This window comes from Cynocephalus volans, chromosome 6, assembly GCF_027409185.1.
Source record: "Cynocephalus volans isolate mCynVol1 chromosome 6, mCynVol1.pri, whole genome shotgun sequence".
Classification (NCBI taxonomy): domain Eukaryota; kingdom Metazoa; phylum Chordata; class Mammalia; order Dermoptera; family Cynocephalidae; genus Cynocephalus; species Cynocephalus volans.
In genome coordinates, this window is record NC_084465.1 from 11,736,987 (window position 1) to 11,763,625 (window position 26,639).

Below are 26,639 nucleotides of genomic sequence, written 5' to 3' on the forward strand. Positions count from 1 at the left end.
TGCCCTGCCCTCGCCTCGTTTGGAAGCCAAAGGGAGAAGGGACCGACGGGCCCGGGTCCATCAGCTGCGGCTGCGGCCCGGGAAGGAGGCGCGCGCGTCTCCCCAGGCGGGAGGCGGCGCTGCTGTCCGCGGTGCTGAAGTTGAGGTTTGCAGCGGTAATCTTAGAACCCTGTTCCAGTCCTGGCTGCCCCCCTACCCAGCAGCAGGAAGGACAACTCCCTCGCTCGGATGCTCGGATGCCTTCTCTTTTTCTGCTCTCCTCCCCTTCAGATAGAGATGGTACAGGCTCCCGGAGCTCCGGCCCCCGGGGAACCACGATCAGGCGTCCGGCAGGCGGGTCTTCCGAGTGGGCCTAACACCAAGTGACGGAGCTAAACATCCCGACTGACTGGAGCAGCGGAGAAGGGCTGCAGACGCCGCTAATGCAGATGTTTTCAGTGTGTAATTAATTCATACTCATACATATGCACACGTACAGCAAACACACGCTGCTGCCAGGAAAACTACATTAGGGAAACAGACACAAACAGAAAACTGAAATAAATAAGCAGGCATACAGACAACTACTCTGAGGTATCTGGGGCATCGCAAGCACTAAGAATTAAGAAGGTTTAGAGAGATCTAGATTTTCTTTTCACATGTAGATAATTTCAATAATAAATCTCAAGCACTTCTCCCTAGCTCACATGTCTCCACATTCTACCCTCCACATTTTTTTTTCCTTCCCAACCAGTCTACATAAAGTAGTTTCTTATCTCTCTGCAAAACCAATCTTTTCACTGACTTTACTGACACAGTTAAAAATTATTGGTCATCTAAATATCTAATGATGCTTAGGGAGGGCTAAGTAGGAGTAATCATGTCTTTCAACATCGTGTAAGGGATAAGCATTGCCTTTCAAGACAAATAAAATTTTTATGGAGACTTGCCTACTCCCGGAATAGACTCTGAGTTTTTAATGTTGTGGTTAGGTCTTAGAAAGGTCTACTGTAAACAGTAATGTGTACTCACTGCATAATTAGTATGGTATTAATGGGCCTGATTCAGCATTCTTTATTTGAGCTTTGTTTCTTATTGATTTAAAAGAATGCTCTGTCCGAGTAAGGACTCAGATTGGGTACAATATGGAAAAAGAAACAAACAAACAAAACTCAGAGATGACTGAAGGGTCTGCATCCTCATGCTAAGAAACGCTCCTCACAAAATAATACAGTGAGTGCATTCTTATGGGCTATACAATGCCCCTTTTATATTTGAATTCCTTCAGACTATCAAAGTCAATGAACACTTACCAAAAGACTGGTAGAGAACTGCCATCAACCATTTGTAAGAGCTGAAAGAAACCGTTCATAGGGGAAAATATTATCAGAAAGCACAACTTTTCAGAAGTCTGCTGTTTAACTATGTAAATATATTTTAATCATTGCACCAAACTCCACTAAAGTGGTGTCAAAGTATTATTACAGAAGAAAAAAAAAAAAAAAAAGAGGCAACAATTGAACATATTACCAGTTCAGTACCTCAATGGATCCCATTCAGCGGGTGTCTTAAGCAGATTTGAAACAATTTTATTTCTTAGGGTACTGAGTAAAAGGAGCTGCAACAGATACCTATTTAATTGCTTTGTAACAGAAAATAACATACCTTAGGGTATATTTTTCTCCTAAAAGCACTCTAATCAGTTTGTAATCATTTCTCTTAATGAGTATAAACAAACAAAACAGAATTAAGTTAAAAACTTGTTTTAATGACACATATATAATCACGCAGTATCATTTCTGTTCTGTATAGTGTGGTCTTATGTTATTCCCATGTGAGTTAAGAACCTGTCTTTACCTGTTTCAATTCAGCTTTGTCAGGTTTAAAAGTTATGTCTGTCACATTATTTGTAATGCAACTACCTTTGCTTCCAATTTGTGTTAATTAGATATGGAAATCTGGAATCACTGTATACTTAAAGAAATAGACTTTAATAGTTGCAGAATCAGAGATTCCTTACAGTCTAATGCTACATTTTTTCTATCCATCTTGCCAATTCATCCCTAAAATTAAAGTAAAGGAGCTTCTTGTACCTTCAGTTATAACTATGAGTATTAGTGAGAAGGTAAGAATTGGTAAGCCTGTAGCCTGTTCAAATAAAAAGATCCAGAAAAAAACTGATAAGCCAAACAGTGAACTTATAATAGTTCTACCAGATGTCTATTAGACATGGCAAACATGAAAGAGTGGATTCATTATTGATATCTGCATTACATGGGTGTTTGCAAATAATTGAAGACAGCTTATGGTGATATAAAAATACGTCTTTTTAGTTGATAAAATGTCTATCTAAGCAGTAAAATGAAGTGGACCAACAACACACAGAGAGAAAATAAAAGCATTGTGGGGAAAGAAGGTGGCAATTTGCATTATTTTGGAAGTAGAGCAATAGAAAATAACAAAGAATAGACATTCCTATTTCCTACCATTCCCACCCTCTTTTCTTCTTCAACAGAAATTATTAAAATCATTTTGTTATGTTAGCATGAGCTTATATTGGAAATGAGTGATTGCTTCACTAGTATTATATTCATCATTAATTTATAACCCCAATATTTGTTGAGAATCTACTATTATTGAGCTGAAATTATGCCTTTTACCAAGGCAGATATCACATTTGCCCCCAGAGTTTGTGGCCAATGTTTGAATAAACAGATCAGAATAAGTCTGTATCATCTTTATACTAACATCTATTCAAGAAAATCTTGATTGGGTATTTTTTTTTTCATTATCTTCATATATTCTTAAATGAATATCCTCAAAAAATAGAAAAAATAGTGTTATCATAATTATCATTCTAGAGATCTGTAAATACTCTGCCACATGGTAAATTATCTCAAAAACCCTCCCAAATTATGGAAGTTAAGTGACAAAAAGAGTAAAAATATTTCTGTCCTACAAACACTTTTAAGTGAATAACCCTATTTAATAAATCACTGAAAAAATAAAAAACTTTTCAATAGGAGAGAGACATTGGCGTATCTTTAAGTGAGGTCCTTTGAGTAGACTTTTCTTCTAGAAAGGAAGCTGCCAAACTATGCCAAGAAATCAGTGAATTTCCTTAGAAAAATATGTCCAATTAGAAGTATTTGCCAGTCTGATTGCACACTCTATGAAGACTTTAGCACCTGAATGTCTGAATGTATAAAATCTGTCTAGGATGCATTCTCCAGTGAGAAAAAACAAAATGAGCTTCAGTCATATGGTAAAGCCTCCAGTGTACAGAAAATCCCCTTGGTGTATGGACCTTTGGCAATGCTAATAGGTCCTGGGTGCAGTTAGATACTTCGTATTATAATGAAATATTAACTGTTAGAAAGCCTGATTGAGGAAGGCATATAAACTTAAAGTGACTTCTGAAATCCCATTTTATTTTAAAGATCTCAGAGAAATGCATTACAACTAGTGTTATTTGGACTAAACTTAAAGAAAAAATTTTTAGAAGCAATTCATGTTTAGTTTGCTTAATATTAATGGGAAAGGTATAGGTAGAAAAAGGTAGTCTTAATACATGTGAAAAACATCTTCACAATTAACAGGTTTAGGAAACTGGGAGGGAGATGATAACATTAATTTGTAATAAATAGAATGTAGAGCCTGACCTTAATTTGTAAGGTAATTTGTTATATTTAGAATATAGAGTCTGACCTTAATATTTATTGCATTTTTGCTTTTTGAACACCTAGCTTTCTTTTTATTATAGTCTAACATGCATATGGATAAATCAAATAACTCAGAATAATTATATTTTCCAGTGCTGCAATTAAAAATTACTTTTTCCTTTGGCATTTTAGAGCTTTGGCTCTGACAAATCTAACCTACTACATGTGCAGTGATAACTTTCAAAAATATCCCATTATTTTATTATATCACAGATTAAGGAAAACATAGTTTCAAATGAGTGTTCCCAGAAAAAAGCCATAATTGCAAAAAGGAAAACATGTAATTTACCTTTTGGATAAAGAATAGCTGAATACAGTATATAAAGAAAAAAATACGTGTGCTTTGAATGTTGAATGGTGCAGAAATTTCCTATAAATATTATGAATTTAAAGGAGGGAGAATACTCTTAGAATTGACTTTTACTTTTACTGGCTTGTTTCTTTTTTAAGTATTACTATTTTAAATCAAACTGTAATTGTAAAGAAGAAAGGGAAAGTTCAGGGGAAAAAAAGCAAAATAATGAAAGAGAAAGAGGGAAGAAATGGTTTAGCACCAGCCTGTAACTTCCTAATTAAAAGATCTTATAAAAATACTCCTAATACATAAAAGAAAAATGGTGAAACTATAATCACTCAACAAGAAGTATACCTATTAGATTTTAGAAAATGCAACAACTTTTTCAGCAAGTATCATATTTGTAAAGTCTCAGTTTCACTTTAAGAATAGAATTTTATTTATATGAGCTTAAAACTAGCTAGAAAAGGGTTGGTGGCCAAAAAGAATTCCAATAAATAAAAGTTACTAAAAGTTACACTCAAGGACTGATAACGTTTTTGAAAAATGAGTATTAAGTAGAATGCTTTTAAGTATTATAATCACATAAAATTTAGGAAGAACAAGATCATTATGCAGGAAGTAATTTAGGGTGTGAATTGAGTTGGTTTCTGGGCTTTGTGTATTGACTGTACACAACTCTCTGTGTGACCTTACCACACACTGTATGCCTTAATTTCTTTATCTATAACGTCAGAGTAGTATTTATACCTATGAAATTGAATTATTTTGAGGATTAGAAAATAATTTATATAGTATGCCTGGCACATAAAAATGCTCTCTACAGATTAACTACCATTGCTATTATTATCTATATGAATAAATATGCAAAATTTTAATCTAACATCCTAGAATCCCAAGTTTATCTTTCAACATATTCACATTGAAATACCATTTGAAAATTTTTGATAAACAATAGGCCTTTTATCAACAACAAATTATTTGAAATTGTCTAGGGCCGAGCCTGTGGCGCACTCGGGAGGGTGCTGCGCTGGGAGCGCAGCGATGCTCCCAGCAGCCGCGGGTTCGGATCCTATATAGGAATGGCCGGTACACTCACTGGCTGAGTGCCGGTCACAAGAAAGAAAAAAAAAAAAAAAAGAAATTGTCTAAACATGAAGAACAATATTTGAATTGACGCTGAAGCAGTGGGAAGTAAATAAAATGCATATTAAAATAAATTTTTAGACATTTCCTTGGAATTTAAGAGGACTGTGAAAAAGTGAGGTTTACAGAAGATTAAGGCAAAGTGTGGGGCATATAAGCTAAAGTACATATCTGCCAACATCAAGATCCTTTCTTAAGATTTTTGAAGTGTATCTTTATTTCACTTAAAAGAGAAAAAAATACTTGTTTTCCATTATTCTAAGCATTAAGGTGATACTATCCACTAAGACTAGAACATAGTATAGTCATTGATTGTCCTTAGCAACAAGGGGGAACCATTTTCTAAAGCAATATTTTGAGGAGATGTAATACAGGAAAGCAGAAATTTTCAGTTACAAGCTGGTCACAAAAAGGTAGTCAGGCTGTAGGAATTCTAATTTCAGAAGTGGGTGCCGCTGGAATATTCAAGTTCATGAGTTGATTCTTTCTTGAAAAATCCAGGATTAAGGTGGATGGTAGTTGGGCTAATCAATATGGCTGCTCAAAGTAGAAGGCCTGCAGCAGACTTTAGGGACTAGAAGTTGTTTCAGAAGAGTTAGTCCACAGTTGACATTTTATTATCAAAATTATATTTTAATGCAAAACACTATAAACTGTATCAGGAAGGCTAAGTGCATTTTATGAAGAACAGTCTTAAATGTAAGGGCTCAAAGAACTTTAGATTTCGTAACACATTTTGCTTACTATTACAGAATGTAGCAATTTATTTAAATCATATAGGCTAAAGCAGATTTTGGTAATTTTTCTGTGAAATTTGTGATCTGAGTAGTCAGGCTATGGAAAGAATTATAGGCTAAACTTAGAGATGTATGCTATTACTACTTTTAAAGCAGATTATATGAACTTTTAGGTGAACTTTGCTTGTCAGGCATGCTCTTTAAAATTTTGTGCTTCTAGTGATGCAGTGATTATAAATTTCGCACCACAGGGAACAGGGTAGAATTTACTCCCCAGCAGGTGATCAGTAAGTCCTCACAAAGTATTTGGGCTAATAAAAGTCAGAGTGAATATGTAATTTTGTCTCTGGGGAAAAAGAGTGAGAGAGAGGGTAGAGGAAGAAATGGATGGAACTTTATGCAGAATACCTGGGCAGAACCAAAGATACAAGACTGAAACAAGAGCTCTCATTCTGAATACAATTTCTTTGATTGAGGTAAGGGTGGAAATCATGTGGACTTAAGGGCCATGTTCATGTCTGACACTTGCACTTGGAATAGGGCCTATCACTTTTTTTTTTTTTTTTTTTTTTTTTTTTTTGGTTAAAAGTGAATGTGGAGGTGTGTATTGAATTAGAAAGTGAAAACAAAAGTGAAGCCCACTGGATTCCAGCCTGGGTGTATTATCGAGCTCTAAGTAATAATGGGGTGGAGGTAGCATGATACGTTTTGTTCAGGTACTAAAGAAGGCATAAGCCTGTTTCTAAAGAACAACAGTAAAGAAGTTTAGATACTTTGTGGAAGTGCTCCAAATCTAGTGAATGCTGACACACGTTCTCTTATACGTTACTTCCATTCAGTTCCTAATAGTGACCATAAAAACATCAAACTTTCAGAATAGTTTGAACCTGACAGTGATGAATCTTGTGTAGACAACCATGACCAGAATACAAGGGTGTTTTCTCTGGGATAAACCATGATTTAGAAATCAGAAAATAAGCTTGCCTAAATTGTCACATCCTGGACAAAATTCAGCAAACCAATGGAATAATGGAAAATTCAATGAGAGTGGTGATAGAAAAAGGACTTTTGGAAGAAGTCGGTCCATCTAGAGGAATTTACAGGCTGTATTTTTTTCTTCTGAGTCGATCAAAGTTTTTCAGTCTGCCTCATCCTTATGATATTTCTGGACCAACATCTACCAGAGTAGCTCTGGTTGACTTAAGAGAAAACCCTTCCACTCAGAAATGTTAGGGTCAGTGAAGGCAGAATCATATACTCCACCCACACTTGCTATGAAAGCTAGTGCCCCAGGCTCTGTCTAGGTAAGGATGAGCTCATTTCTGCGGCATAGAGTCTGGGATGCTCTTAGATGGTTCCATTTTCCTTATTATCGGTGTTGTTACAGACACTTAGCAGATTGGAGAGTACGCAGTTATAATGGGATCGTGTGAAATCCAAAAATGACCTTTCCACAAGCAGTAACGTCAATAACAGCAAAGAGATTAGGAAAACTCACCTTCTAGCTTGTAAATTATACACACGTCACTAATTTAGAAAATGGTGTATGTCTTACTTTGTTTGGGCTGCTATACCAAAAATACCATACAGTGGATAACTTATAATCAGCGAACATTTATTTCTCACAGTTTTAGAGGCTGAGAAGTCCCAGATCAAGGTGTCTGCAGATTTGGGGTCTGGTGAGGACCCATTCCTCATAAACGGTTGAAGAAGCTAGTTTGCTCTCCAGGGTCTTTTTTTATAAGGTTGTACCTTTATGACCTTATTACCTCTCAAAGTCTCCACCTCTCCATACCATCGCTTTGGGGGTCAGGATTTCAAAATACAAATTTTGGGGGGACTCAAACATGCAAGCCATAGCAGTTTCCATGTTAGATTACCTCTTTATATGCATACTATATGGTGCTACTTGTTGAATGCCTGAAACTCTGATTCTCAGTATTTTCCTTGAGTGTTTCTTGGCCTTTCATCTTCCATTTTCCTCTTAACTAGTTTTTGAGAATGCTAGGCCTACTGACAAAGTTGAACGGCATCAGGGAGCATCCAAAACCCAATCCTGGGATTAGATCGAACTCGATAGTCAGGTTAGACCACGGAACATAACATAGCAAACAAGATGTAATATTGTGAAAAATGCGGGCATTTTCAGAGTGAAATAGACAAACAAGAAAATAAATAGACATTTGTTATTCACACAGTAGGAGCTGACATTACTGATTTGAAACTATATTTTCACTCCATCTAGGAAGATGAGTTGATTTAAAAGTCTTTATGGTTTTCTTTTACAATATTCTCAATTTGCAGTGGTGAAAGTATATAGTGTTACGGACTGGAAAGTGATAATTACTGCCTAAACATTTTAAACTAGTTTGCATAAATACTGCCAAAACATTTAAAGCCAGCTTACCTAGTTCATATTGTTCCTATTTCCCTGTAAGACACTCTCTCATTAGGCAATAAAAATTGGGAAGTCGTCTTTTACTTATACAGAGGTGAAAACAATTATGGAAGCTATAGTTATCTTTTACATCAACTACATAACACTGATAATAAATTCTATTTTAGTTTTAACTATGTGATGATTGTAAAATAAATTTCAGACATGGCTTTATCTATATGCCTCAGTATAAATATGTTTAATTCTTTTTAAAATGATTTTTATTTGAATATATAAATATTAAATTTCCCCTACTAACATTCAAATATCTGTGTTATTACAATTTAATGATAATCAAAGTAGTTTATGTGATAATACAATTTATGATATGTTAGTCTATTGAAGTTTCTGCTTGATTGTCATTTAGCCAAGAATAGGAAGAATAAAGTGACTATTATGTTTTAATTTATATCTGGTTTGAAAACATTTCTAATATACACTAGATCATATATCTGCTTTAGCATGTTGAGTAGACTGAATATAAGTTAATCTTTCATAATTCATTAATTTTATAATACAATCCCTCATTTTAACTTCACACTCTATAACTGAGGATATGAAATTAGACTTTTTCTGATTCCAAAGTTAGTGTGATTTTCTTGTAAATTTTCTTTTTCTTTCTGATCTTCTCTCCATCTCCTTAAATCCCTAAGGGCCTACACAGCAAGTTGGGACTGAGGTTTCTTACTACTTGGAAAGTAATTCTCTACTCCCTTAGAAGACCTTATAAGAATGAAGTTATGTCTGAGGGCAAGACAGGTAGATAAGGCAAACTCTATTTAAGATATTTGGGATAGGATGGTCTTGTAATTTCATTCACCGTGTGTGTGTGTGTGTGTGTGTGTGTGTGTGTGTGTGTGTGTGTGTGTGTGTGTGTTTATCAGATTTGAACAATTCCAGTGGCCAAGAATTAGCCAAAATACTAGATAGTTATATACAATTATTTGACTATTTAGTATTGTTTTCCTTACGTTCTTTCGGGACTAACACACATGGTCATAACTACTTGTGGAAGCCTAAAACTCTATCTACTTAAAAAGTAACTTAAAATCACACCATAAAGATGCTAATTTTAATACTCTTAATTTACGTAATTTTCTTAAGTACCAAATACAGAATACGATGCTGGTTTATGGTGAGCTTCAGTCACAGCTTAGGTAAAAACAAATGTTCGTTAATGTAGGGTTATGGGATAATCTGCTGGCATTTTCTTTCCTTAGAAGGTTCTGTATCCTGTTGTCCCTTATCCTGAAATCCCCAGTGGAGAATAAAAATAATTTAACAGACTTCCATATTGGGAGACAGTGACGTCTTTCATTTCCTGGAGTAATTACAAGTTTAAGTGTGTGTGGGGGGGGGGGCATCTTTAATATAAATATAAATATAAATAAATAAAAGATGTCAAATTAACATGTTTTGAATTCTTATAAGGCAATGTACATTATGCTCATTATTTTAAGTATAATCTATAAATATGCTTCACATCCAATAAATAAAAAGTAATTTTATATGCTAACACTCAAGTGCCATCTAATGCATAGCACATTTTTCATGTTTATGTAATTTGAAAGTAAAAACCACTATCACCTACTTTTAACATATTTGAAATATGGCAATGGTTGTTTTTAGAATTTATAACATCTGGTGTTAACAAGAAGAGCTTTCTCCATATTACCTTCTAAATTCATGTTCTGTGGAAGTGTTATTCACATTCACATTGGGGTGAGTAACCAGAAAATAGGCTCAAGGAAGACTTTTCTGTTCTCTATTTTGCTTGAGTTGCTACTTAAATTCCACCAGAGGCAGAGAGGAATGAATTGGGATGAAAATGCCTTAAGCTGCATTATTTAGGTTCAAAATAAAAATAAATTTATTTTATGTCATAAAAATAATATAATTTAGATAACAAATTGTATGTAATAGAAGAATGACACTAATAATCCCGTCACTTCTTTTTAACCACTAAATGTTAATTATGTGGTCATTTTAAGAGCTGGCAACATAGTGGCTTTTTTCTAATTTTTCAAAAAGTACATTTTGTTTAGCATTACAGAGTCCACACACAAAAAAATAGATATATTACTCTCATTTCACTCTTGAAATTCTATTTCCATTTTCATTGAACTATTTGGAGAGAAGAAAATCAAATAAGGTGATTGATACAAATATCTCATACAAAGCTTTACACTTTATGTATTTCATTCTATGACTATTTAGTGACTTTATTTCGTGTGCTAGGCATTGTTCTATGTGTAAAGTATACAGCATTAGACAAGACGGATAAGATGCCTGATTTCCTAGGGCTTAGGTCATAATGGGGTGGGTTGAAAAATTATTCAGTGGTAAGTGATTTGTTACAACTGAAATTACGTTATTGAGAACCGGTGGGCTACACCGAGTGAATAATTAATACAGACTTGTGGAGCTGAAACCCAAAGAACAAAAAGAAATCAATTGTATGAAGATCTGAAGGAAAACATGTTTTCTGGTTGGGTTTTTTTTTTTTTTTTTTTTTCCCTTAAAAAAAGGAATAGCTTCTGCAAGGCTCTAAAGTAGGCATTGGAGTAAGTTAAGTGTAATTGTGACTCCAATAACTTAGTTTGGGATGAGGGAATGAGCAAGATGAAAAGTAGTAAATCTGGGGTCTTCCAGGTAAATAGAAGGCAAATAGGGTACCAGAACAGGAAGAAAAGAAATCAGTTAGAAAGCTATCGTATAGTCAGGTGAGCAATAATGGTAGCTTGTTCTGCTATTGCTCCAATGGATGTGCAAATGCAAGGATGTTTCGGGTTAAATTTTGAAAGTAGGGTTAACAGGACCTGCTAATGGATTAGACATGAATAGAAAAAGAGATTAAATACACTGGCCATTTTTGTTTACTTATGTATTTATTTTTAATTTTTAGTTATGTAACTGTATGCATAGTGGTAATACTTACTGAAATAAGGACTGGAGCAGATGAAAATTTGAAGTGAAAAATCATCATCTTTTGAACAATTAAAATTTGTCATGTGAGTGAAATATCCAAGTTTGAATGTAGGTCTATAGACACCTATATAATCTGGAGTTTAAGAGAGAGAGTAGGGACAGAAACAAATTACATGAAATCATCTGAGAAGAATGTGAAGATTGACAAGTGAAGGGATGTAAGAATAGAGTCTTAGAATACTCCAATATTTAGGAGTTAAACTTATCAGCAGATGGAAGTGAAAATGACTGAGACAGAATGGCAAGTGGCTAGGAAGAAAACCAGAAGGATTTCTGTTACAAATTGAGGAAAAGAAAGAGTTTGGGAAGTTGAAATAGAATTAATTAAATTTATTTCAGTGTAACATTTATCCACCCATGTGTTAAAAACTTTCTTCTCCCCTCTCCAGCTGGAAGCACCTCCATCATTTCTCAAGGCATTCTAATGTTTTCACAATGTTTCAGTAGTCAACAAAGCAGGAGCCTTCACTTGGGCATTTAGGGTAACATCCCTCCAGCCCTAAGCATGCACAAAGAGTTCACAGATAAGAAAAGCAGCTTTCAACAAAGGAGACAATAAGCAAAGAGACAACCCATGGAATGAGAGAACATATTTGTAAACCACATATCTGACAAGGGTTAATATCCAAAATATGTCAGAAACTCAAACAACTCAATAAAAAGAAAACAAATGACCTAATTAAAAAATGGGCATAGGACCTAAACAGATATTTCTCAAAGAAGACAAATGGCCAACAGATTCATTAAAAAAAATATTGAGCAATACTAACCATTAGGGAAATTCAAATTAAAATCACAATGAGATATCATCTCATACCTGTAAGAACGGCTATTATCAAAAAGACAAAAGATGATTAGTGTTAGTGAGAATGTAGAGAAAAGGAAACCCTTGCTCACTGTTGGTGGGAATGTAAATTATTTCAGCCATTTTGGAACATGGAATGGAAGTTTCTAGAAAACTGTAAGTTTTGTTAAGTAAAATCAGCCAGGCACAGAAAGGCAAATACCTTATGATCTCACTTATGTGTGGAATTTAAAAATATATTCAAATGAGTTAGGAGAGGCTCTAATTCTATATGACCAATGTCCTTACAGGAGGAGCGAATTTGGAGACAGACAGGTCCAGAGGGAAGACCATGAAGACTCAGAGGAAAGACAGCCAGAGAAACTAACCCTGCTGACACCTTGAAATCACCCAGTTTTTAAAGTTCACCTAGTAAATGGGTACTTTGTTATGGCAGTCCTAGCAAACTAATATAGGGAAAAACATTTCCCCCTCCACCCAAGAGGTAGTTAAGGTAAAGAATTACACAAGTTCAATGCTGAGTCCTAAAGACATTTTCTGTGAATTCTCTTTTGTGTTTCTCTTTTTGTATAAGAATGAGAATCTAATGCAGCAAGAGCTAAGCTGTGTCACTTAGTTGAGTAATTAGGCACAGCATCCATATTCAGGAGCTCTATTGCCTCTCCTGCAGTAGCTCATATTTGGTTAAGTGTTCAATGACTCTGCCCTTTATTATAGATTACACCAGATTGCTAGCATAGATACATGGAAATAAGGTTAACCCATTTGCAGTCTCTAGAGTTCATTCTGGAACCCTCTTTATGAATAGAATCCCTTTACTGCATGGTCATTATCTGTAAGGACAGGTCAATATCACGTGTCTTCCTTCAAAAAATTTAACCATTCTCAGAGATTCAACAATCAACTATTTTTTTTTTAAGTTTCTTAGCACTGGTTACCAGAGGATGTTCACATTATGAAAATTCATCCAACTATAAAACTATATTTCTTTTCACTTTTTAAAGATATATTATACTTCAGTATAAAGTTTACAAATAAGAGAAGCCCTACCTCTAGGAAAGATTTTAGAAAATTAAAGCGGTCTTTCATGGTCATAATATTGTGAAGTGTTTCTGCACTTATTTAGGGAAGGATGCTTGGCACGGTTCATCGTGCATTATTTTACAATAAATTCAAATCATTTTCTGCACAGTTTTAAAATACACTGATTTTTTCAAAAAGGCAACTACAGTGTAAATTGCAAGAAAATTTTAGTGTTTTGTTCTGTTTTTTTTTTTTTTTTTTAACCGCATAACTTTACCTTATCTACCATTTCAGAAAATCATGTCACTGATGGCAACACCCTCATGGAAGTAAAAGTATACTGCTAGCCTATCTCGATCTTAGCTGCCTGGGTAGTTCGTGCAATCATGGCGACTCTGAATCGGTGTGAGACTGTGCAAACCTCATTATGTTTTCTAAACTCATAGTGCCTGAGTATTGATACAGAGAAATGCATATTATTTTATTATAAATTATTTCTCATATATTTTATGTATATAGGAGTAAAGACACTGTATTTTTTAATTGTGTGTTTTAGTGGGTTATATCAGCTATGCTCTTATCTCAGAAAGTATTATAAACTATTTGTTTAAAGTGGTGTGGTGCCTCATTATCATTACATCAGTGTTTGCATTTAACTCAGTCGTCTTCTTGTAGTTAATGCACCTCCAAGACATTAGAACTCAAAGACAAATTCTCTTCCTATCATAATCTCTACCTATTTTCCAATTTAGAGTGACTGGAAAGGAAGAAAACATTTATTAAAGGGCTGCAAGAGTAATTGTTTTTATTCAGGTTGGCTATCACTTCCGGAGCTTTTGAAGAAAGGAACGAAGGTTATCAATCCAGTGATATATTTCTCAATATAATTTCATTAGCAAGCACCTTTTTTCACTGTTTCATCTTACACTTGGAATACAAAATAATTAGTGGTATCTGTTTTAGCTGCCTAGAAGCTGGTTTTGCTACCTGGCTAAGTTGTATGAAATTAAGCATTTTGATTTATTTATCAAATACATATAAAACTTTACAAATATTAGTTCATTTCATCTTTAAAGCGACTTCTTCATCCCCAGTACAAAAAAAGTGGAAACTGAAACTGATAGATTAACTTTCAACAAGTCAATGTTACTCAGTAAACTGCGGAGCTCAGACACAAAGCTTGGCAGTCTGGCCCTAGAGGCTGTGGGCTTCACTGCTATGCACATTGCCTTCTAAAGTTGCCCTCCAGCAAATGTGAAAAAATGTCGCATTAGGAAGACTAATGAGAAAACAGAATTAGGCCAAATTGTTTTTTTATGAAGGGACGCTTAAGTTACCACCTATGTTAAATAGATCACCCTATATCAGGTATAAATAATCAACTGAAGATCAAATTCTAATAAAGATTAATTTAATTGTTTATGATAAAAGGAGAGTCATACAAAAGTTTCAATTGCAATTTCTTTATTTCTTTTTTATTTTTTAGTTTTATTTTATTTTTTCAATAAATATACAATGTGGTTGATTATTGTGGCCCATGACCAAAACCTCCCTCCCTCCATCCTCTCCCCGCTCCCTCCCAACAATCTCCTTTCTGTTTGCTTCTTGTATCAACTTCAAGGAATTGTAATTGTTGTGTCTTCTTCCTTCCCCACCCCCCCTGGTTGTTTGTGTATTTATTTATTTATTTTTAGCTCCCACCAATAAGTGAGAACGTGTGGTATTTCTCTTTCTGTGCCTGACTTGTTTCACTTAATATAATTCTCTCAAGGTCCATCCATGTTGTTGCAAATGGCAGTATTTCATTCGTTTTTATAGCTGAGTAGTATTCCATTGTGTAGATGTACCACATTTTCCGTATCCACTCATCTGATGATGGACATTTGGGCTGGTTCCAACTCTTGGCTATTGTAAAGAGTGCTGCTGGGGAACAGGTATACCTTCGACTTGATGATTTCCATTCCTCTGGGTATATTCCCAGCAGTGGGATAGCTGGGTCATATGGTAGATCTATCTGCAATTGTTTGAGGAACCTCCATACCATTTTCCATAGAGGCTGCACCATTTTGCAGTCCCACCAACAATGTATGAGAGTTCCTTTTTCTCCACAACCTCGCCAGCATTTATCATTCACAGTCTCAATTGTAATTTCTTTTTAAATGTAAAGAAGGAAATAAAGAACACATGTTACTAGCAGACATTTTATGACAATTTGAGAAAAAGAGGGAAGGAGGGAGGGAAGAAGGGGAAGAGGGAGCATATATTTAAGGAAAACAGGTTAAAAAAGAGGAAAAAATTATGAAATGAAGAGAGCAATGGTTTATGAGAGGGAAATCTAACCATTTATCGCCCACCTGGTCTAGGCAAATTTCTAATGTTTGCCGTTATTTTCTTTTCTCATACAAAGTGTTGTTTAAAATGACATTCTTTTTTGCACCAGCTCATTCACAACCACCTTTTGCTTCCCGTTTCCAGGAGCTCATGTCCTGGGAAGGTAAAACAATTATGTTTCTCTTCCTTTCCTTACAGATGCACTTTCTTTTTTTTTTTTTTTTTTTTGGTACATGAACATATAATCCCTTGCCATGGTATCCTCCATGTAATACAACTAGAGCTTTGTTCACAGCTCCTGTTTTCTAAATGTACACATAAAATTTTAATCTTTGGAAGTGATTAGAACATTATGTAAACATTTAAGAAAATGATCTAGGATCTGTGTATCTATGGCTGTGTATGGATGAAAGTTGTTACTCAGGCACTGATAGAGAAAAGCAAGTTGATTGCAGATATCAATTAATTTAAATCATTATGAGAAGACTCTGGTGAAGCAGCAATTGAGGGAGGCAAAGAATAAAATAATAAACTTTTACTGAATGAAAATATTTATTACTATTGTTATCAGTGTTTGCAGTTCCTTCTATTTGTTATTATATATATTTTAAAGTGATCAGCTCTTTAGTATTCACTTAGCTTGTTATCCTTTGTTCATTTCCAAATATCACCATTTGGTCAATTCTTACATTTCATGTCATTTTTTTCTTTCCCTCCAAAATAATCTCTTTTGAATATGACAACCATATAGTTTTGTTTATCCGAGCATGTAGAATTTGGGGTCTGTATGTCATATCCTTCCAGTGTTTTTTTTTTTTTTATACTATCAATATTTGTTTTTGATAATTTTCTTTCCAACAATACACCTTTTATTTTTTTTTAACTAAACAGGTTAACATTAGTCTTAGACTGAAATAGTCACATGTTCTACCAACAAGAGATTATGAAATAATATATTAATTCTACTTTCTTAGACTAGTCAAAACAATATGGTTCTCATATTTCTGGTGGCAAAATGAAAATAAAAGTTTACACTAGAGAAATTGATCCCTGGAGAATAAATGTCTGCCTATATGTGGGCTCTAAGGAGATCTGAGAATTTGGGTAATAAAATGCTCCAGATGCATATATGATGACTTCATTGTAGAGAATATAATTTTTTCAGTGTTTAGTCATTGAGTATCCTCCTACTTTACTCATAGTTATCAGCTAAAAAAAAGCTGCAATATAGTTCTCAATTAAAATTCATGCAAATAGAGAGGAAAGACAGAGCAGGAGCTGCAAGTGTGAATGTAATAGAATGATGAATAATCATAAATCTAGATTGCAAGAGCCCACTTGTCTTAACTGAATTTATTAGACAATAGACAACAACATATTTTTCAAACATCCTATATTTCTGAGCTCAAAGGTACATAGCAACTTGGATTGTTGACCAAACATCTTCTTACCAACTGACTTTGACCTTAGAGCAAATCCATACTCTGCTTATTTTAATAGCCTTTAAATTTGTTCTTATATGGAAAAAATGTATTCAGTAGTCATGAAATAACAATATCACATCCATTTCAATATAAATACTCTGTTCCCACTCTGCCCCATGATTCTCATTGAACTTGAAAGGAAACGACATTTAAAATTCTTTAGGGAGAAATGACACTCTACTTCCAGTGTTATCAAAACTCTTCATTTTAGGTCTTTCAAATCAATTTAAGTTTTATGTCGCCATTAATATAAATATGTAGTTACACATTCATATGCACACATATACGTATATGTTTTATAGCCTTCTCATTCTGAGTTAATATAGCATGAATATGTGCATTTAAATAAACACTTTTTCAGAGCATGCTTTTTTAATTGTTTCATGATTCTCAGTTAAAAATTTATGAGTCATGTCTGCATTTTAGCACTCTAATACCTTACTTCTGGTTACATATATTATTTCCACTATCTTAATTTTATAAATAGTATTTCAATTTGCATTTTCTGCATACATTTTTGCACTAAGCTCAGCTTGCTTCTTTAGAGACGGCTTGATGAGTGTGCTGATTATTTTTTGTTTTCTCCTAAGACCCATCTGCTTCCCTTTTGTGTTGTGCCTGGTGCCTGGCAGGGTCACCCTCATGATCTTTACCACTTGGCACCCTAGTTTTCCACTGGTTTTTCCCATGGGAGGCATTGGCTCTGGCAGATTCACTGGTGAGAGAAGGGAGAAGTCATGGTGTTTATTCTACCTTGCTCCACCTGCTACTGACTGGCCTCGGGTCTGACAGTGGCCGAGTTCTGTGGCTTAGTCTCCTCTCCTTTTCCTTCCCACTTGGGTTTCATCAGTCACTCAACTTATCCCTTCTCTCTTAGAGATAGAAATGGCTTCCTCATGTTGTCAGTCTCTAAATGCTCCACCACACATTGGTTTTCATACCCTGGCCTCACACAGGTAAATGTCACCTTCATTAATCTCTCCTCATTTACATCCTTTGAATGAGTCATATATTTTCTGCCTGAAATTGATAAAATAGGCAAAGAGATATAGTAATTCTTTAAGCATTTGATATATATTGTCACATTTTTCTTCACAATTTAAATTTTCTCTATAACTATCCCTATAACTTTTAGTTATCTCTGTAACCTATAGTTATACCCGTAACTCTCTAACAGTGGGTTTGCCAGTTTTAATTATTGCCAACATGGTAGGCAAAACAGAACATAATGCAGCATTTTGGTTGCTAATTATTATAAATGTTAAGTGTATGTGTTTTTGTAGATCAAATAACTATATAGCTAAATGTCTATAATTTCAACTCAAGCACGAACTAGCTATATGGATCAAGGCAAGACCCCTGTTCTTTTAAAATATCTTTAAGCCTTTTTTTTAAATCATCTGCGAGCCCGAGGTAATAATAATGTTTAGATAAAGTGATTGGATTAGACCTCTACGGTTCCTTCTAACTTTAAGCCTGTGAACTCCTACATCTCCAGCAGTAACTACAGGATAGAAAAAAATCATACATAGTTTGATAAAGCATAACTGATAAAGCAAAATCCACTTCATATCTTAAGTTACTGAGTCATTTGTATGGCAACTTTACCTTTTATTTTCTCCAAAGACTGATAAATACCATGATGTGTGTTTTATCTATAGTAATACACTTCACCAGAGAATTATTTGTACAATGCTAAAGGAAGTAGACTTAACCTTTTACTAAGTTAAGAGTGAAAATCTGTTACCCCAAAACAGCCATGCTAATAACGGAAATGGAATTTCATAGCCTTATCAATTCACATTTACTTATTGCTTTCCTGAACTCTTTTATTAGCAAATTTCATTGTGATATCCTTAAGTTATCAGGAAAGGGCTAGAAACACTATTTGAAATCAAGTACCTCACTTCATCTAATACTATAAATCCCATTATTTTTCTTAGCAGAGGGAACTTTATAGGAGTTTAAAAAGGCTAGGGGTCTTGTGACATGAAGAGGAAATGGAATATTTCTTGGAAGATGAGGAGCGTGAACCTCAGAAATAGCTCATTTGTACTGAAGGTAATGGTGTGTGAGAGAGGTAATGCTAGGGCATTTGAGAGGTTCAGTGAAGTGGAAAAGGTAGAGACAGAGCTTACATATTTTCTGCAAATGTGTAAAATTTGCAACATAAGGACGAAAGCTGGGAAGAGCACAGAGTATAATGTGCTTGCTTTGCATATGCCATGATGTTATTGAGTCACCTTCAACAGGTCTGGTGCTTTGAGTTGTTGGGGTAATGGATTCTTCCCACCCTCCATGAGCAGGAACACGGGTTTGTGAGACATCTGTGTAAGGTTAGGAGGGCAGCTGAAAGCTGTAGAACAGAATGGAACTAACAGACTTATGCACAAATTAAACTTGTAAGTGTGGTGGCATCGTGCTCCGCTGAAACGCTGTGCAACCAGAGCTAACAAAGTAAAAGAAAAGTCTTTAGGGAGATGGATGATTTGGAGAGATTAATGAATACTTGAGAGACTGGAAAATTCACTAACAATATTTCTATGCATTATATACAAGAAAAATAATGTACAGAAATATCATAACATATTTCAAAAGGACATGGGGATGTTTAACCATGCATCTAGGCTTTTATGTTTAGGAAAGTGGATTTTAAAATGTTTTTTTCTAACACTTAAAAGAGAATCTGTCATTGAAGCAAATTATCACTGAGACAACAACAACAAAAGTCAAAAAACATGGAAGAAAGAGAAAAAAATAAAAAGTGCAAGGGCTCTCCCACAGAAACCTCAGGTGAGTAAGAGTCGGGCAGAAAGCAGGCCCTGTGCTCAGTGGAAGCTGGCCAACTTGGCCAGAACTAGCCAGAGATCCTCGACCCTTTGGCTCTCTTGGGAGACTGCAAAGGTCTGTCAGCTCATCCATTCAGATAATTAGCAGAAGATAGTATTTCTCTGCTCCATCTGCTTGCATTTTTCCTAATAATTGGCACACTGAATAATGCTCCCGAGTCCTTCACCTCTCTGTTACTACAACTGAGCACATCTCTAGGGAATGCCCAAAGACTGAGAACACTCAGGCACCTTAGTCCTCCTGTGTGAGAGGCGTGCATAAAAATATGAGACCATCACTACGTCCAGAGGCGCATCAGGGTTCAGAAGGCATGGAGTTTGATGAGGCTAAGGTGGCAAAGATCATTCCACCTTGAAATCCACAGCCTACAGCCCTAACCATAGACAGCTGTCTTGCAAATGCAGTATTTAGTAACCATGAATCTTTCAAAAAGGGAGAGTGCAAAACCATGAACTAAATCAGAAATCAACTCTAAGAAACTGCCTTACAATGGTCGGTTGGGAGTATAGCATTTTTTTAAAAAAATCTGTAGCTGCACTCTTATGTATATTAGAGTATGGATTTCTCCAGACAGGGACCATACCTCTGCCTTCCTCTGCATGGAAGCTAGTGCAGTACAATGCACAATGGCACACTCAATTAAATCCAGTTGACTGGCCGACTGGAAGAGCTTCAAACCAGTGAAGAACGGAATGAATAGAAGCAGAGAGAAGGTGCGTTTGCATTTTGAAATGAATGTTAAATTACCTTTTCAACTCAAAAGTCCCTTCTCACTTTTTTTCTATTTGAGGCTGTGAGCTGAATCCCAGTAGAAAAAATGCCTCAAAGCTACCTAAGCATTCACTCACTCAGTGTGTTTTATGGACTATCTACCATGTGCCAAGGCAGGAGAAGCCTGATTGACTCCATTTCTGCAAGGCAACCACTATATTGAGGAGTTGTAAGCTTTAATGTATTATCAATATAGATACATTCAAAAGTAAGCTAGTAATAATTAATATTAGCTGCTAGTTTCTATGACATTTAGAAGATTTTATTATTAATAAATTATGAGAGGATGTGGTTATTAAGAAAACTAAATTTAGTCTACTGAAGAAACATATTTTTACTGAAACTTCATTCTACTAAAGATGCATTTTTTTTTTCTTCAAAGGGCTATTAAGTGATAGAATTGGGAATAGAACTTAAGTTTTAAGATATGTTGTCAAATGTTTTTCTTCTGTTATTTCTACTTTCTGTGACATAACGATGGTGCTACTATTTACTTCATGAAAAGAATAATTTTATTTTATAAAAAAAGATTCTCTTAAACATTACTTTTATCTTGCAATTAAGATGTGATAGGATTTAGAACAGAAATATCTCTGCATTGCAAAGCAATGCATTGCTGAGTCTATAACAAAGATAAATGAAATAAAACATGATAAATGTATTTCAATGGTCAATTTAAATACTATGTACAATATTTAATAAATTTAATCTACTTAATGAATTTAAAACACATCATTTGTGGATTTGTATTTCATTTGAGTTTTAACTCCCTTTAAAAGTAAAATTCCAAAGAAAAAAGTAATTTTCATTGTAGAATGAAAGCAACCAGTGGACAAAGTTATGTATTTTATAAAAATCTATTTTCTCATCAAGTTATCTGAGAATTTTTCTGAACATCTCTTTTTTATAAAACTCCCGAAAATGAAGTTGACATATTATTGAGATATATTGTTACTTTAAAATACATTAGGTGTTTCTGTAAGTTTGAGTTCAAAACTGATGTCACTGCTTTATGCTACCTTTACAAGCCCATTATGCAACAAAGCTGGATTGCATTTTAAAACTTGATGTTCTTACAAAAATCAATGTTTCCAACACTTCATTTTGTAAATAAGTATAATGAAGCATAAGAAGCTTAAGAAATTAGCCAATATCACAGAGCTAGGCCTGGAACTCGGGTCTTGTGGACCCACATTAGAGTGTCATCACTCACAGGCTGAGGGATGTTTGACAGCTGTCTCCCTGAAATAAAAGCCTTGAATTGTACTGTATGATAAATTCCATGGAAAAAATATTTCTACCCATGCTGATTTCAAGGGACCATCATGAAATCACTGAATGAGGAGCTGCAAAGAGATGTGCAGTAGCTCACCATTTTACATTATTTTCACCATACTGGTAAAATAGATGTAAATAACCTCAAGAGCACAGGTGATTTTGTGTGTGTGTGTGTGTGTGTGTGTGTGTGTGTGTGTGTGTGTGTTTTCAAATCTTATTTTATTTTATTTTGTTTTATTTTGTCGATATACATTGTGGTTGATTATTGTTGCCCCTTACCAAAACCTCCCTCTCTCCTTCCTCTCCTCCCTCCCCCCCAACAATGTCCCCTCTGTTTGCTTGTCGTATCAACTTCAAGTAATTGTGGTTGTTATATCTTCTCCCCCCCACCCCGATTTGTGTGTGTGTGTGTGTGTGTGTGTGTGTGTGTGTGTGTGTGTGTGTGAATTTATATATTAATTTTAGCTCCCACCAATGGACATTTGGGCTGGTTCCAACTCTTGGCTATTGTAAGGAGTGCTGCGATGAACACTGGGGAACAGGTATACCTTCGACTTGTTGATTTCCATTCCTCTGGGTATATAGGTGATTTTTAAAAATTGTTTACGAATATTCGTGAGATACAAAGCTGACTGTCACCCCTCATGCCCATGATGTGAGGTCCAGATTCATACTGGCAGCATATCCATTACCACAAATTGCATTTGTACCCTGTGTCCCCCACTCAATTATCCCCAACCTCCCACCTCCTCCCCCTTTCGCCCCCACTCCACTTTGTAGTTCAAGGAATGTTCTCTCCCTCTGCAAGCCCGACACACCGCTGTGGTCTTTCTTTCCTTCCTTCTTTCTCTCTTAGCTCCCACATATGTGTGAGCACATGCAGTATTTATCCCTCTGTGCTTTGCTTATTTCACTCAACATAAGTTTCTCCAGGCTCATCAATGTTGTTGTACATGGGAGAATTTCATTATTTTCTATGGCAGAGTAGTATTCCATGGTGTATATAGTAAAACATTAAAAATTAAGAATTGATGAGATTTGAGTATTTATTGTCTTTGTTTTAGATACAATTTATTCAAGAGTAAATTCATTGAATTTAATAACTGCTGTGTTTAACAAAAGGCTCACTGAGTTTTGAATATTTAACATTTGGACCAATTGGCTCTTGCGTGTTGGTACAAGCTGCTTCCAGAGCACCACTAAATCACCAAAGAATATGATGAGTCATTTTGGTTGGTTGAAAATGTTTTCAATGTGACTCTTCTCAGTTTTATGTTTACGTAGTGTTTATGTGTGTGTGTGTATGTGTGTGTATGTGTGTGTGAGAGAACAGGTAATAGGCCATGAAATGGATTAATACCTATATCAAATCTGTTACAACTGATAGCATAAATGACAGGACTATAATTAAATTTTATAACATTTCATGAAGTTCCTGAAAAAATAGGCACTTTCTTAACATTTTTTAACCTATGCACATTTTAAAAGAAGTAAATATAACCATTTCATTCTCTTTGCTCCTGGCTCTCTGGAGATTCTCAATAGTGTTCAGTCCATATAAACATTTGCTGAGATTTAATCCATTTTTCACATAAAAAACTTTTGCCAATTAAGTATAATACATATACTATAGAATCATTGGCACACTAGAATGCAATTATGTTTAATAGTGAATCTATAACCATATTGTCATTAATGTTGTTAACTAAGAATTAACGTCATTTCATTTTATGAACTACATTCTTTTTCTAGATTCTATTTTGTTGTGATTATTTTGTGCTGAGTGGAGACATTCAATTATGTGAGTGTTGTTTGATTAATGTGGTTAAAAGTTGACACTAGGTAAACTGAGAATGGTGTAGGGGATTGTATACAAGTAGCTAGTATCAAAGCAGAAAAGAAATTTGGAATGATGAAAGGCCAGTAGAAGAATGGATTAAGGCAACAACAAAAGTCATCATTAGTATTGAGCCTCAAACACAGGTACAGAGAAAGAAATATTATTCAGGGCTGTAGGTGTAATGTTAACATACAAGTCGATACTGCTGGATAACTCACTTTCTATATACTATGGAACAGTTGAGAGTCAGTAAGTAGGTTTGCTATGTGAGTATATATCATGGATATAAGTGTTACAGCTATAAGAGCAAAGTAGAGAAGACTTACTTAGTCATCAGATATGCAGCTTTGGAGTAAAGTACCTAGCAGTCTTGAAAATCCTGGTAGTAGACATAATAAACCTTTAAAATCCTTTACAATCCTCCAACTCCAAATTTACTATATTGATGTTGGGATGATGATTAGTATCTGGGGAGGCGGTCCTGATGAGCCAGATGGTAAAATGAAATTCCACAGCCATGACTGGCATTACAAAAAAAGCAGATCGGCAGCTCTCCTGGAATCTGATAGGTATTGGGAAGGCCTGAAAATCTTAAAACAACTGCTCTTTGGTCTGTCATCATGCTTAAATTTCCAGCATTAGAGATTTATTTCTTTGGACCTTGAAACAGTACCCTGATAAAGGGGCAATATAGTGTGTGGGGGAAAGGATATAGGAAAAGAAAAGAGAATCCTTCATTAGTTATTCTCAACTAATGGTAGAACAGAACTTTCTCTCCAAAGACAGGTAAAAGAGAGATCAGCCTCTACCTCCACCTCCTGTGGGATTCTGGATAGAAACCAGACACACGGCCCAGCGGGAACAATGCATTTGTAAGTGGGCCCAGGGTTAGATAGTAATCATGAATGAAAGGAAAAACAATCAGCAAGACAAACTTTTACAAGGGCTGGTCCTCTTTAAGGGGCCAGTTTTGATTTTACCTATCCGAAGAAATTTTATATCTATTTAACAATCTTCTTTTCGTATTTCCCAGACTATTCAGATCATAAAATATATATTAGAAACATATTGACCACAGAATCAAGCAACACACACACTTTCATTTTATATTATGAAATGTAATGAATGGGTGGTTTACATGTACGCTGGGATAGATTAACACGAGAGAAAAATTACAGAAGATATCCACTAGGTGGCGAGTGTGCTATGTCGTGTCCAGCTCGCCTAGTTAAGGTGGAGCTGTTTCATCTCATACTTCAGGGGATCATATCAGATCGTTTTGTGGCCAAACAGATGTCTGGAATAGATTTTAGAAGCCAGATAAGAGTTTTCAATCACTAGAGAGTAACTTACCTTGTGAATTAGATGACTTCCTCAAACACTAAGCAGCAGCACAAAGGGCTATTTATTAGATCATTATCTGTGTTAATACCACTGGTCACTGCTGTCTTGTTTTTCATCTAAATTCTGTTCAAGTAGCTCTCCCAGTACCATGCAATCTAGAGTTAAGAGCTCTTTCCTGGACTACAGTTTCTTTCCTGTAATTTTCCTAGGTAGTAAGTACTGTTAATCAACCAAATAGACCTGAGATCCTCTTCCCTTGGCACTTTACAAGTCTTTGTTCTCTCTTTATAGTCTTTTGTGGAGTACCACATTTTAAGCACTAATACAGAGAGGATTCATAATTGCAGGGCTGGAAGATCAGGTGATATGGGTATATACTGTAGGCAAAATTACTCTACAATGAGGCTTCTGCCTTAGAAAACGTCTCATTTATGAACCCTTTTGTGGGGGGAGAGTAATTTGCATTAATTTGATGAACCAATTGGACAAAGTTTAATAGTGATCATTAGACTTAAGTACATTTTCTTCCAACTTGACTTAGTTAACAAGAATTGTTTCCTTCCCAGTTTACAATAAACTCTAATCATCAATCTTGTACCTTTTATTTTTCTTTACCTCTTTATTATTGTATAATAGAAAAATTACAAAAGTAACGTGATGGTTATCAAGTAATCCTGAATTTTTTTTCAAATATCATCAATTATTTCTATTAATCGTGAGTCAAATTGTTCCTAGCTCTCTTTCTAAAGTTCATTAAGATTTTTTCACATTGTGATTTCTGATTGACTTTAATCTTGTACCAAACATTATAGAAGAGTCAAAACATAAAGAAGAAAGATCATTTGGAAAATCAAGGTAGAAAAATATTTATGTCAGCTATTAAATTAAAATTAAGTCCACGTAAATTTAATGAACAACTAATAGACATAAAAGAGAATTTTAGTCTTAAATCAGTTCTGCTAAAATGCCAATTATTCCTTGGGAATTGAAGTGGATTGAGTTATGTCCAGCCAGAACTCACTGAAGCTTTATGTCCCCCAAGTTTTACGGCCCCAAAGTTTGATGTATTGGAAACTTGGCCCCTACTGTGACTTTTAAGAGGGTGAAAAATCCTATCATGGTAACTGAAAGGTGGGGTCTTGAAGAGGTGATTGGATTGTAGGACTGTGCAGCAGTGAATAGATTAATAATGGTGGTCAGGGGTGTGGTTTGGAGGGCTTTAAAAAAAGTGCATGAAGAGGTTAGCTCTCTCTGCTCTCTCTCTCTCTGCTCTGCCATTTTCACAATGTGACATCTTGACATCACTGTCACCACCACCAAGAACTTTATTAGCAGTGTTCCCTGGATTTTGGACTTCCTAGCCTCAGAAACGTAAGCAATAAATTTTGTTTTCTTACAAATCACCCAGTTCTGAGTATTTTGTTATAAGCAACAGAAACAGACTAACACAGGAGTGCTCTGATTTACCTGCCCTTCCTCCTTTGACAATGTATTCATTTTCTCAAGGATTTTGATTCTGTCAAATTGAAAAGTAATGTGATAACCCACATTAATTTACTAATAACTCATAAGCTCCTACTTTTCCTCGAAAGGATTTATTTAGGAATTA